The sequence below is a fragment of the Anabrus simplex genome, chromosome 10 (assembly GCF_040414725.1).
Source record: "Anabrus simplex isolate iqAnaSimp1 chromosome 10, ASM4041472v1, whole genome shotgun sequence".
NCBI lineage: Eukaryota > Metazoa > Arthropoda > Insecta > Orthoptera > Tettigoniidae > Anabrus > Anabrus simplex.
In genome coordinates, this window is record NC_090274.1 from 77,268,377 (window position 1) to 77,281,582 (window position 13,206).

The following is a 13,206-nucleotide window of genomic DNA, read 5'->3' on the forward strand; positions in this document are numbered from 1 at the left end:
GATATATTTTAAATATGGAGGAATATATTTATACAGAGGAAATGAAGTGTTAATGTGGCATATTATAAGTAGAATGAGGAGATATGTTTCTGTTCGTTATTTAAGAATGGGATAGATAATTGAAATGCGAATTCCTGTGTTACATATTATATTTAGATTTGGGTTAGCACTGCAAGTAAAGAGTATAGGCCATGTTGAGTTGAATGCATGTCTCGAGCCAAGCACTATGTATTTCGTTGTAACTTTCAGAGGAGGATATGGAGAGGTTACGTGTTTGTTATGCATTACGTTATATATATTTGGGAATAGAATGAAATCTCGCACATTTACGTATTTGAAGGTTAGCACGTTAGCGCTTATACGGAATACGGTCTGCTTCATCGAAACTATGGCACAGCAAAGAAATATTTGGGAGTATGTAAATATTTTGGCACATGACTAGGATTGTATGGCACGATTTTCGCAGATTAGAATGACGTACCGTCAAATCTATGGCACTCCGTACTAGATTTATTTGGTTTGTGTTGTACAGATGGTGATGTATTGATTTAATTTATTCATTTGGATTATGATAGGAATATTGGTAACTGAATGGGTGTTTTGAACCCATAATTAAACATGCTAATGCTTATCTCGTAACGTGGTGAGTCACAAACAAGAATACAAACATGTGTTTAAATAAAATTTTTGGTCAAATAGACCGAAAACCAAAATGAAACTTAACTTATACCCCAAAGAAAAGCCCAAACAACATTAAATGAAAGATATTCCACTCCTCCTTGATTTAATAAAGTTCTGATCGCTATTTGCCCCCTTATATGAATTTAATTATGGAAGATATGGCATATTATGATATTGAACGAATATGTAAGCAAAATACATTGAAGATTTAAAGTTCTTTCAGATATGTTTATCCCGGAAACCAAGTATTTTGAGAATGATACTTATAATTCTATGATTTTCCTTTCCTTATTGCCAATGAATATATATTATTCAATTTTATTATACATTAGCATGCTAATAAATTAGATGTAGATTTGATTTTGCATTTATATTCTTTAAGTAGGTAGTAGTAGGATAGTATACGGAATTATTGAGTTAGTTTACGCTGAGTATTAGGTGAGGATCGGGTAATTTCTTTTAACATAAGGATATGGTGTGACTATTTCAACGGATGGCGACTCTTCAACGGAATCCGCGGTTTATTTAATGCATATAGGAACAACGAAGCGAATTTTTACCCTGGGAAATGATTATATGCCATATGTTGGAACTTATGTTCATAAATACTATTCCAGTTTGGAATCTTTGAATGACTTGCGACCCGATGCTTAGAATTTAGTGGCCGGAGCAATATTTAAATATGTGAATACTCAGATAATACTCCAATAACATGAGACAGAGATGCCGATAAAGGTCGCAAATCAAAAGTATGGCATATATAAAATTGACGCCCATACGTGAGGAAAGTTGAAGAGTAAGGTACCGTGGTCGTCGTATACCACATAATATTGGCCCCCAACAGTAAGTTGAAGAGTAAGGTACCGTAGCCGCTAAATATTATTAAATTTTGTCCCGATCGTGAGGCAAGTTTGAAGAGGTCGGATGATTAATTGAATTCTGGGTGTACAGAAATTTTATGATTTGACTATGGAGCAGATATTGAGGATGAGATATGGATGATTGGATTGGACATGGGTTATATGATGCCGTAGCTTCAAGCAAGTTGAAAATGGTACCTTGGCTGTTCTGTGATATTTTGAGCTTTTATTCGTGAAGTGAGCTGTTGAAAGAGGAATGAGGAGGAAAATATATCGCGATAAAGGAATATTGAGAAGACAGTTTATGGATGACATGAAGATATATGAGATCAGATTATAGCGGTGAAGAGAGATAATACAAAAAGGGATGGTAAACATAATATAGTGTACCCTAATCAAGAAGAAAGTTGCACAACGAATTAGAATGTAACTATGAGGCTGTATGGAAGAATGAGATGAAGCATGATGGATTGCGGATGAAAATATGGCATGAGATGAAGGATGATTTCTTATATAATAGGAATAATGTAGGAAAAGGATTGAATATGCATTTATTTAGATAGTTCCGAGAAAAATTTGGTTAGGTACTTAGGATAATGGAAATGTATTAATGGAATGTTAATTTTATTTATTATATATATAGACTAAGTAAATAAGGGATAAACATAGTTGAAAATGATTATTAGTTTAAATGTTTGGATTCTTGTGTGACTTGGACAGGCTGGTTTGGGTTGAGCTAAAGTAGTCTTGGGTGAACATTCCTTATTAAGAAAGAATTTGTTGATGTACTAGAAGTTGTAGAATAAGTGTATAATTAAGTCTGTCAGACTGTGTTATAGTAATATTTAGAGGTTGAATTAGTTGAGTTAAGGAATACATAGAGAAAGTTAGGCTTATAGAGAATTTAACAGGTACATTAGAGAATTGTAAACGAGATAAAGATGTCGAATTTAGCCCAGCTGAAATCCCAACTTGAGGGATACCAAAAGGTAACTGAGGAGGAAGTCAGGAAGAGAGATGAAGCAATACAGGAAGTCAGGGTTAATCAGAAGGGGATTTTGGAAAAATTCCAAGAAATAATTAGCAGGCAAAATGAAAAATTCCAAGAAATGATTAACAAAATGGAAGGAAGAGAAGAAGAAGCAAGAAAACGGAATGAAGAAGAAAGAAGAGAAAGACAGGAGGAAGCAAGAAAACGGAATGAGGAAGAAAGAAGAGAAAGACAGGAAGAAGCAAGAAAACGGAATGAAGAAGAAAGAAGGGAAAGACAGGAAGAGGCAAGAAGGCAGAATGAGAAATTTCAAGAGATGATTAATGAGCACAATGAAGAGGCAAGAAAGCGAAATGAAGAATTCCGAGAAATAATTAGTAGGCAGGAAGAAAGATTCCAGGAAATGATTAATGAGGACAACGAAAAAACAAGAGAACAAAATGAAAAGTTCCAAGAGATGATTAATGAGAGGTTTCAAGAAATGATTATCAGGCAGGAGGAAAAACAGCAAGAAGAGATTAACAGGCAGAATGAGAGGCAGCAAGAAATGAGGGAAGAAATGAAAGAGGTCATAAGAACGGAGATTGAGAAATTTGGAAGCGAAGTTACGCAAATTAAAACAGATATTGACGAGCTGCGTAATCAGATGACGGAAATTGTGGAAAACAGGAGTGAAGAGGTTAATAAAAAAATAAATGAGCTCAGCAAGGAATTGAAAGAAAGTAGAGAGGCTATACGAACTTTGAAGGAGAAGGAAATGAAAAGTTTGACGGAGAATTTGGAAAACTTGAAATTAAATTCCACGGAGAGATGGGAACAATATCAAGAGAGGATGAACAAGTTAGATGAGGTAATAGGAAATACAAATAAGTCAATAGAAGTAAATTTTATCTTGGCGAGAGAGCAAGTATCGAATAAAATAGATATAATCCGAGAGGAAGTAGAGCGGAATAAGAATGAGGTTGACAGTAGAGTTAACAATACGGAAAGGGAGTTGCGGACTATCCGAAAAGAGGTACAGGAATTAAGGGTACATGGCCAAAATACAGGTTCCAGTATGTTAGGGAATATGGATATTCGAATGAACGAGAGAGAAACAACACCAACGATGACGACGGTTCCAACCAGGTTATCAACGGTGGAATAATTAGAAACGGGAATTGTAGCAGTGGAGGTCCAGCCGTAATAAGTATTATTAAGACAGTTGATGATAGACCAAAACATTTTGATAACACTGCAAGTCTATCACCTAAGCAATTTCTTCGGGAAATGGAGGATTATTTTAGGGCTAATCAGATTCCGAATGAAAGAAAGCTAAAAATAGTTGATAAACACTTAGATTCTAACCCTGGTATATGGTACCAAGCATTTAGGTACAGCTTTCATGATTATGAGGAATTTAAAACAGCATTCTTGCGAAGGTATTGGAGTTCAGAGGCACAATTACAGCTTAGGATGGAGCTATATTCCCGGAAATTCGCATTTAATGGGCAAACAAGATACTCAGATTATTTCGCGTTCCAATTTCAACGATTTCAAGATCTGGACGCCGCACCAAGCGAATTGGAAGCAATAAAAACAATCCAGAGGCAATTTCCGCCCGAGGTGCAAAGGCACTTGGCAGTAGCAAATGTTCAGACTGCTATAGAAATGGAAGACCGGCTAAGGCAGCTAGACATGGCAACTGCACATCCCACAACCAGGTTAATGAGGAATGCAGAGAATGAGGCATCGATAAATGTGATAACGCCGGAGAATGTGGAGAATAATAGATGGAGAGAATTTAAGAATGGTGTTAGAAACCGGGAAATGGACGGAAAGAAGGAAGCGAAGGAATGCCAATGCCAGAAAGGATATGTAAATCGACGGACATATCAAACGAGCGATAGATATGTACCATATTATAGGACGAATAATAGATACGCAGGAAACGGAGCTCGGAATAATTTTCGAAGAAGACAACCCTACGAAGGAAGGAGAGAACAAAGTTTCAGAGGTAGAGAAGTTGCCAAGAGAAAATATATCCAAGAGTTAAGGGAAAGTTCAAATAATAAGGATAAATGGGAACAGGCGATTAAGGACAAAGAAGTGGTTGGTGATATAGAAGGTGCGGAGAGCTTTGAACTCCAGGAATACAAGAAGATGGAGGCAGCGAAACGAAGATTGAATCCGAATGCACAAAACATTAGTGCAGGGATAGACGTTTCCGAGAAGAAAAAAAAACGTCGATTATAAATTAGGCATAGATGATAGGTGCAATAAAGAAAGGAAATCTCAATGGCAAAATTATGAGTTGGTTAATTGCGCAGATCGAATCATGGGGGATACAACCGGAAGATTTACTGTATGATGAATCATCGAATGTAGGACCACAAGGTGTAAATTTACCAATAATTATTGTAAGAGTAAACGAAATGAGGACCCATTGTCTGATAGATTCTGGGGCAAGTATTAGTGTGATCTCGAACATGTTATTCTTAGAGTTAGAGAGAAAAATGAAATTACCAACGACACCTGTGTCAGGAATAAAAATCAAAGGAATTATACCAGACAAAACTGTGGAATGCAAAATGCAAACGTATTTGAATATCGGAATACGGAACCGAAGATTTGAGGACCCATTTATAATTATGAACAGAATAAAATACAATATTATTTTAGGCGTGGATTTCATGGTTGCTACGAAAATGGTCATTGATATGGAAAGACAGGAAATTAGGTTTCCAATTAGCGAATAACATGGGAATGAAACCACAGAAAGACTCAGAATAAGCATTAGGAAGGATCTGTCAGAACATATGAGAATTGTAGGTCGAGAAACAAATGGCCATGACCATGAGAGCAATGTCATAAACCAAAGCCCAAATCAGGCAGCAGAATCAGAGATAGCCCACACTATTGAAAGAATATTGAGTTTAGAGGAAGAAGAAAAGGATCAAGAAATATGGAAAAGCCTTACGGAAGCTAAGATTTCGCCAGAGGAGAAAACCTGGTTATACGAAATTTTGAAGAAATATTCAGACATATTTAAGAACAAACCAGGAAAAATCCCCAATTTCAAATACAGGCTGATGGTTAACGATTGGACACCGTATAAAGCAAAGCTGTATGATATACCTGAAAAATATTTCCAGCAAGTGAAAGAAATAATCCAGGAAATGTTGAATGATGAGATAATAGTTAAAACAGCTACACCATATTTGAACCCATTGGTAATCGTAAAGAAAAGCAACGGTAGCCTCAGAATTTGCCTAGACGCGAGGGCTATAAACGGGAAGCTAATTCAAGAATATGATAAGGTACCGAAAATTAAGGACATCATTAAGAAATTCAAGAACATAAGGTATTTTTCTAGCCTTGATTTCACGTCATCGTTCCATCATATCGTGTTGGAGGAGAAGTCACGACTATTGACTGGTTTCTGTTCGACAATCAAACATATGCTTACTGGAGACTCCCATTTGGGTTGAGAAACTGTTGTGCTGTTCTTATCAGGGCTCTGGATAGAAACTTGACAGCAGAAGTAAAGAGTTATGTGACTTCCTATGTTGACGATTTAATCCTGGCAACAAGAACATACTTAGAGCACTGTGAGAGACTTGAAAAGTTGCTGGATAACTTGAAGAACACTGGATTTAAAGTCAATGTTGCAAAGTCAAAGTTCTGCCAGTCAGAGATCCCTTTTGTTGGACATGTTATCGACGGTGAAGGAATACGACCTAACCCAGCTAAAATTAAAGCAATATGTGATTTCCCGAGGCCAACAAGGATAAAGCAGATTAGACAATTCCTTGGAATGACGCAATTCTTTGCAGATCACTGTGATAGGTATACCGAAGTAGCAGCACCATTACAGGAATTACTAAAAATAAATAATAGGTGGAAATGGGGAAATGAAGCGGAAAAGGCGTTCGTACAAATGAAGGAGTTAATGGCAAATTGTATCAGATTGGGTTATCCTGATTACGAGAAAGAATTTATAATACAATCCGATGCATCTAGGATTGGAATCGGGGCGTGCCTGTATCAAGAAGAACCAGAAAACGGAAAGAAGCGAACATATTTGGCATTTGCAAGCCGTAAATTAAGAAAACATGAACAGAATTACACGACAACCGAGCAAGAACTTTTGGCAATAGTATTCGCATTGCAGCAATGGGCGAAAATAGTAAGTGGATATCCCATAACCGTACGCACTGATCATAAGGCGTTAGTCTTTGGTTTGAAGGCCGCAATGGCAAGCGAACGAGTAACGCGCTGGATATTATTCACGCAGCAGTTTCAGTTGAAAATAGAACATTGTAGAGGAAAGGACAATATTTTGGCCGATGCTTTGAGTAGAAATCCAGAACCAACGGAAGAGTTAGTACATCAAATAGAGTTGGATGATCGTGACAAGCAAATCATTGAAAGGCTGCGAAATATTGAGGTATTACAAAGGGCAGATGCGAATCTAGCTAAAATACTGGATAAATTGGGAGGACGGACTACGGAAACAAACATAACAGACATACCGGATTATAAATGGAAGGTTAAATACGTATCTTCTTGAAGGTCAGAGGAGAGCACGACTTGTGGCACCAACCCAATTACAAAAAGAGTTAATATGGTTGACCCACCGGACCACTGGACACGGGGGTATTGACAAAGTGCTAAATACTGTCTTGGAAAGATTTACCTGGAAAGGAATGAGGGCAATGATTAGGAAATTGATTAGGACATGTGACATCTGCCAGAGAACTAAACATAATGCAAGATTACTTACACACCAACCGATAGCAATACTACCAGAAAGAGCAAAAGAAATATTCGCAATCGACATTTTTGGACCACTTCCAGTGGCTAGTAAAGGAAGAAAGTTTATCGTAGTAACGATGGATATATTTTCTAAATATATAGTTTTACGACCAATACAGAGAGCTAATTCAAAACAAGTCCTCCACGCGTTCGTTAATGGTGTCATACCAAGAATGGGAAAACCTGAGAGAGTACTAAGCGATCATGGTACTCAGTTTACGTCAGAACAGTTCCGTGAAGCTATGGAGAGGTTGAATATAAAACATGTGATGTGTTCAATTAGGCACCCATCGTCAAATCCAGTAGAGCGATGTATGAAAGAGATTTCGAAGTTTTGTCGGATTTACTGCGGAAATAACCATTGGAGATGGATTGATGTAATACCAATAATTGAGCACAGTATAAACAATACCGTACATGAATCAACTGGACAGATCCCAAGTGTTTTACATAGAGATGAAATCCCACGTAGGCCATGGGATGAAGTAATAGAAAGGCTAGTGGAAGATAGACTGCGTATTCAGGAATTAAATAGTATAGTACGCGCAAAATTGGAGGATCAATCACGGAAGAGGCTCAGGAGGTTACGAAACAAAAAGTTTCACCGTCAATTGAGAGTAAACGATCTTGTATTAGTTAAGAAAACGCCCAATTCCAACGTCATAGGGAAGGTATTTGCGAAATTTGCACATTTATATGATGGACCATATGTCATTAAGAAAGTGTTTGGAAACAACGCATACCAGATCGAAAATATGTCAGGGACATATAAAGGGGTATATAACGCAGCAAACCTCAAATACTATTACAGAGAAAACGAAGGATTAAGGCCAAATAATACCTTAGAAATCACTGAGAAAGATAATGATCCATATATTGAATGTCAGACAGATAACGGGAGTAAAAACGATCAGGAATGATTATACGGAAGAAATTTTAAAGAAGTCAATAATGAGAAGAAATACAGAGAATGAGGATAATGTAACGTAAAGGTCCATTATACAAGTATATGGAAGAGCGGATTAAATATGTTGTATCCAACATATTTAAAATTAACGTGGGGGTGAAATGTACCATTACGTTACATTAGCGGCCGTCAATGTAATGGATACAGTGGACAAAGATGGCGGACAATAACTTCAGGTGCAAGTACACAGAGTAGTGATCTAATAAATCGATATCGCCCGGCCGCAAGGGAAAAGAATGTCAAGAGTTAAATAATGACGGACGAAAAAATTTGAAAGAGAACGATTCTTGACTACTTTGTGAAAGATAAAGTTACAAGTTGAAGGGAAGTTGCACGGCTTATAAAAAGATTATAAAAAGGATCGACTCAACGTCAAATACGAAAATCTTAGTATATTAACAGAATAGAAGACTATATCTGCAAGAATATAATACAGAAAAAGACTAGATTTGAAAGAAATATTCGTCACTGTGAGATCTGAATTCAGAAACGGAAAGGAAGCTTCAGCTGAATTACACGTTGCCGAAGTTAATACCATAGCGGCATAATTTGTTGTTTCCAGGAGGGAGACAATATCTGTTTAAGCAAAAGAAAGAGCAAGGAATAGGCCAAATTAGAGAAATCTATAAATTTAAAGAAGAGAATATTTTCGTCCAACTTGAGTTTCCAAAAACAAATATTGCGAATTGAATTGCCTATATTTCACCAGTATAATATGAACTCTACTATGTATTTGTTCTTTTATGATTGCATGATGACTGGTGACAAGATGGACTCAGCTTAAACAGAAGGAATGTTTTGCTCAAGACTGATTAGCTCAAGCCAAGACCCAAGATGAAGCCGCAGATGACGTAGTCTTCGGATCGCAGTGGTTGCCTACTCCAAGATGCAGTAGTCCAGCAGAGATCCAGCGACAAAATCCCGTTACGAGATAAGTATTATGAGTTGCATCGTAATGAATTTCAAATCAATTAATGAAAAATATTTATAGGTGTACAGGAGTGCTAGATATAAGAGGTCAAGTGCCAATGAAAGGATATATGAATATAAATGCCAATTATTAGCCGGTAAAATGTTCTATTTTGTGCTATATAACTTCGGTGCTAATGTGATAATTTTAAGGTTATTGGAAACTAGATCTGACTGAGTATTTATGCATGTTTTGTGCCAATTAATACGTATAGACCGTGAGGCGTTTAACCAGTTATGGATGTATAAATATAAGCGAGATATAAGACGTAACCTAGAACGTCAGGTCAATATGTATACCAATCATGGCCAGTATGATAATAATATGGTAAAGAAGTATTTGAAATATTACGAAGTTGCAGTGTAAAAGAGAATAATCAGGTTATTGAATGTTGCGTCCGTAACACAGAGGTTATTTTAGTGGAATTGAGTGATGATATATTTTAAATATGGAGGAATATATTTATACAGAGGAAATGAAGTGTTAATGTGGCATATTATAAGTAGAATGAGGAGATATGTTTCTGTTCGTTATTTAAGAATGGGGTAGATAATTGAAATGCGAATTCCTGTGTTACATATTATATTTAGATTTGGGTTAGCACTGCAAGTAAAGAGTATAGGCCATGTTGAGTTGAATGCATGTCTCGAGCCAAGCAGTATGTATTTCGTTGTAACTTTCAGAGGAGGATATGGAGAGGTTACGTGTTTGTTATGCATTACGTTATATATATTTGGGAATAGAATGAAATCTCGCACATTTACGTATTTGAAGGTTAGCACGTTAGCGCTTATACGGAATACGGTCTGCTTCATCGAAACTATGGCACAGCAAAGAAATATTTGGGAGTATGTAAATATTTTGGCACATGACTAGGATTGTATGGCACGATTTTCGCAGATTAGAATGACGTACCGTCAAATCTATGGCACTCCGTACTAGATTTATTTGGTTTGTGTTGTACAGATGGTGATGTACTGATTTAATTTATTCATTTGGATTATGATAGGGATATTGGTAACTGTATGGGTGTTTTGAACCCATAATTAAACATGCTAATGCTTATCTCGTAACGTGGTGAGTCACAAACAAGAATACAAATATGTGTTTAAATAAAATTTTTGGTCAAATAGACCGAAAACCAAAATGAAACTAAACTTATGCCCCAAAGAAAAGCCCAAACAACATTAAATGAAAGATATTCCACTCCTCCTTGATTTATTAAAGTTCTGATCGCTATTTGCCCCCTTATATGAATTTAATTATGGAAGATATGGCATATTATGATATTGAACGAATATGTAAGCAAAATACATTGAAGATTTAAAGTTCTTTCAGATATTTTTATCCCGGAAACCAAGCATTTTGAGAATGATACTTATAATTCTATGATTTTCCTTTCCTTATTGCCAATGAATATATATTATTCAATTTTATTATACATTAGCATGCTAATAAATTAGATATAGATTTGATTTTGCATTTATATTCTTTAAGTAGGTAGTAGTAGGATAGTATACGGAATTATTGAGTTAGTTTACGCTGAGTATTAGGTGAGGATCGGGTAATTTCTTTTAACATAAGGATATGGTGTGACTATTTCAACGGATGGCGACTCTTCAACGGAATCCGCGGTTTATTTAATGCATATAGGAACAACGAAGCGAATTTTTACCCTGGGAAATGATTATATGCCATATGTTGGAACTTATGTTCATAAATACTATTCCAGTTTGGAATCTTTGAATGACTTGCGACCCGATGCTTAGAATTTAGTGGCCGGAGCAATATTTAAATATGTGAATACTCAGATAATACTCCAATAACATGAGACAGAGATGCCGATAAAGGTCGCAAATCAAAAGTATGGCATAGAAGCATAGTAGGTAGTTTTAAACTCTCTGAACAGAGTCCTTTTAAGACCAAACCAAAACCTGTGGCTCTGCAGCTCTGATGAGTATTACCTTCTCGTGCGACCCCTGCTCATGCTTGTGGACTGCATTTTATAAGTCGGTGTGTGGTGTGCAAAACCTTTTCTTCGGCATTATTCTTGGCTTTCTAGGCTGAGGACTCTACCTCTCTATCAATTAACAACTCCTTTGTTCTCATACAGCCTGACTGGACCAGCAACTAGCCGTCATATTCTGATAGCAATCTCTGACTTGTCTAGCATTTTCCTCTGAAATCTGAATGTAAATGTTGTAAGTCTATATTAATAAAGCCTTCAGATTGTCTATAGTCAACGAAAAGTCCAACAACTGACTATTTGTTGTACGAACTTGAACATGGTAGGCAAGAGATCGACCATTCTCAGGTTAATATCCAATGTATGTCTATCTGAAAATCAGTCATCTGTGGGAACACGAGAAACAAACACGTGACCTGTATTTAAGAACACGTAACAGGATGAACACGATGACAGGAAGAGAAGATAAAAATTGCAGAGATTGTTGTCGTCCATCAAATGTTTCTTCTTCTTTTGTTCCCTCTTCCAGTGCTGTCCTCTTTATCTTATTATGAGTTCCTTTTCTTGTTCCTGTTGTTCATATAATTTTGACTTGACACTTGTTTGCCTGTTTCCTTTCTACATTGGGAGAATAAATTTATATTTTTATTGTGCAACTATGCAGTTTATTTTGTCAGCAATGTCATGTCTATTTATAAACTTTTACTCTAGTTATCTGTTTACTCATTATTTCTTACTTTGTTTTGCATATTTGTTCCTTACAGCCTTCCAGCGATATTAAGAATGAAATAAGTGTACATGAACACACAGTAGGTCAGTTGGTCGCTTGTTTCAAAGAAGAAGACAAGTAAGTACTGTTACCTTAATTACATTTTACACTCCTAACCTCAAAATATGGAATTTGCTATTTATATGTTGAGTAGCTCCATCTGCAGACAAGACATGGAATGAAGTCCTCGATATCCCAATATCTTGGGTTCAAGACGAACATAGGTCCATCCAGATCATTCTCGAATTCTGTCTCCTGTACTTCACTCATGGTCCGAACTTGTTGGTTTGATCATGGCTCGTGAGAAAATTCCACAAAATTAAAATAAGTCAGCCTATAGTATGTAGTGATCAGCAGGCCGCCTAGTTGGCACCATCAACAAATTATTAAACAAATTAATTTAAAACACCACCTAATTGATTCTTTATTTCTTGCCTTTTGGCACAATTATAGAAACATTATCATATACAGAACGTGTTTCGAACACTTAGTGGTCATTTCAGCTGTTTTTAAATAGCATATATGAAACAATTTGACTAGTAAGTACATTAAAATCTTAAGTATCGATTAGGTGGTGTTTTCAATTAATTTGTTTAATAATTCTTTGATTGAGTTCATCGATGCGATCATGAAGTGAACAGTTTGCAATACGAACGCTAACTAGCAAGAAAAAGTGCAAACATCCATCAAAAACTAAACATGAAACTTCCAAAAGTAAGTAAAGATACAATATTTCTTGAAGAATGCCTCAACCTGATTCCAAAATTTTTAAAAGGGACTCAGTGAAACAACATACGTACTGTATTCCAAATTACAACACAAATAAAAATCAACCGTCTTTGGATTTAAAGAGAAATCAAATTTATACACAGGAAGAACTTCCTTAACAGGGAACTTTATTTAGAGAACCTTTCAGCTTCAACACACCTAGTACCGCTAGAATGGGATTCCGTACAAAAATACAGTAGAGATAAAATAGAGAGTCTAATGGAAAATAACTCCCACGCTGGTATCTTCACCTTGTCGCGATGTGGGAGCTTGCGTGCCTAAGTGATCCTGAGAGCTATGCCGGCGGGAGCATAAGCTCCTGGTAGGGCCACGCAAGCCGGACAAGTCAAAGATGATAGACCAGACTGAGAGGGATACCCTGGTCCTCCAGGTTCGGGGTTGATCATTGGGCTAACAACCCTGTATCGGAAAAACAA

The 13,206-nt window shown here is 36.5% G+C and overlaps 1 long non-coding RNA gene across 1 annotated transcript in view; it reads left to right on the forward strand.

Moving 5' to 3' along the window:
• The window catches only part of LOC137502391 (uncharacterized), an 87,798-nt gene extending 75,719 nt beyond the window's left edge, over window positions 1-12,079 (forward strand). The window contains exon 3 of the long non-coding RNA XR_011018762.1: window positions 11,997-12,079. This is a non-coding gene — a long non-coding RNA (uncharacterized lncRNA). The remainder of the gene's footprint in view (window positions 1-11,996) is intronic.
• Window positions 12,080-13,206: the final 1,127 nt, after the last annotated feature.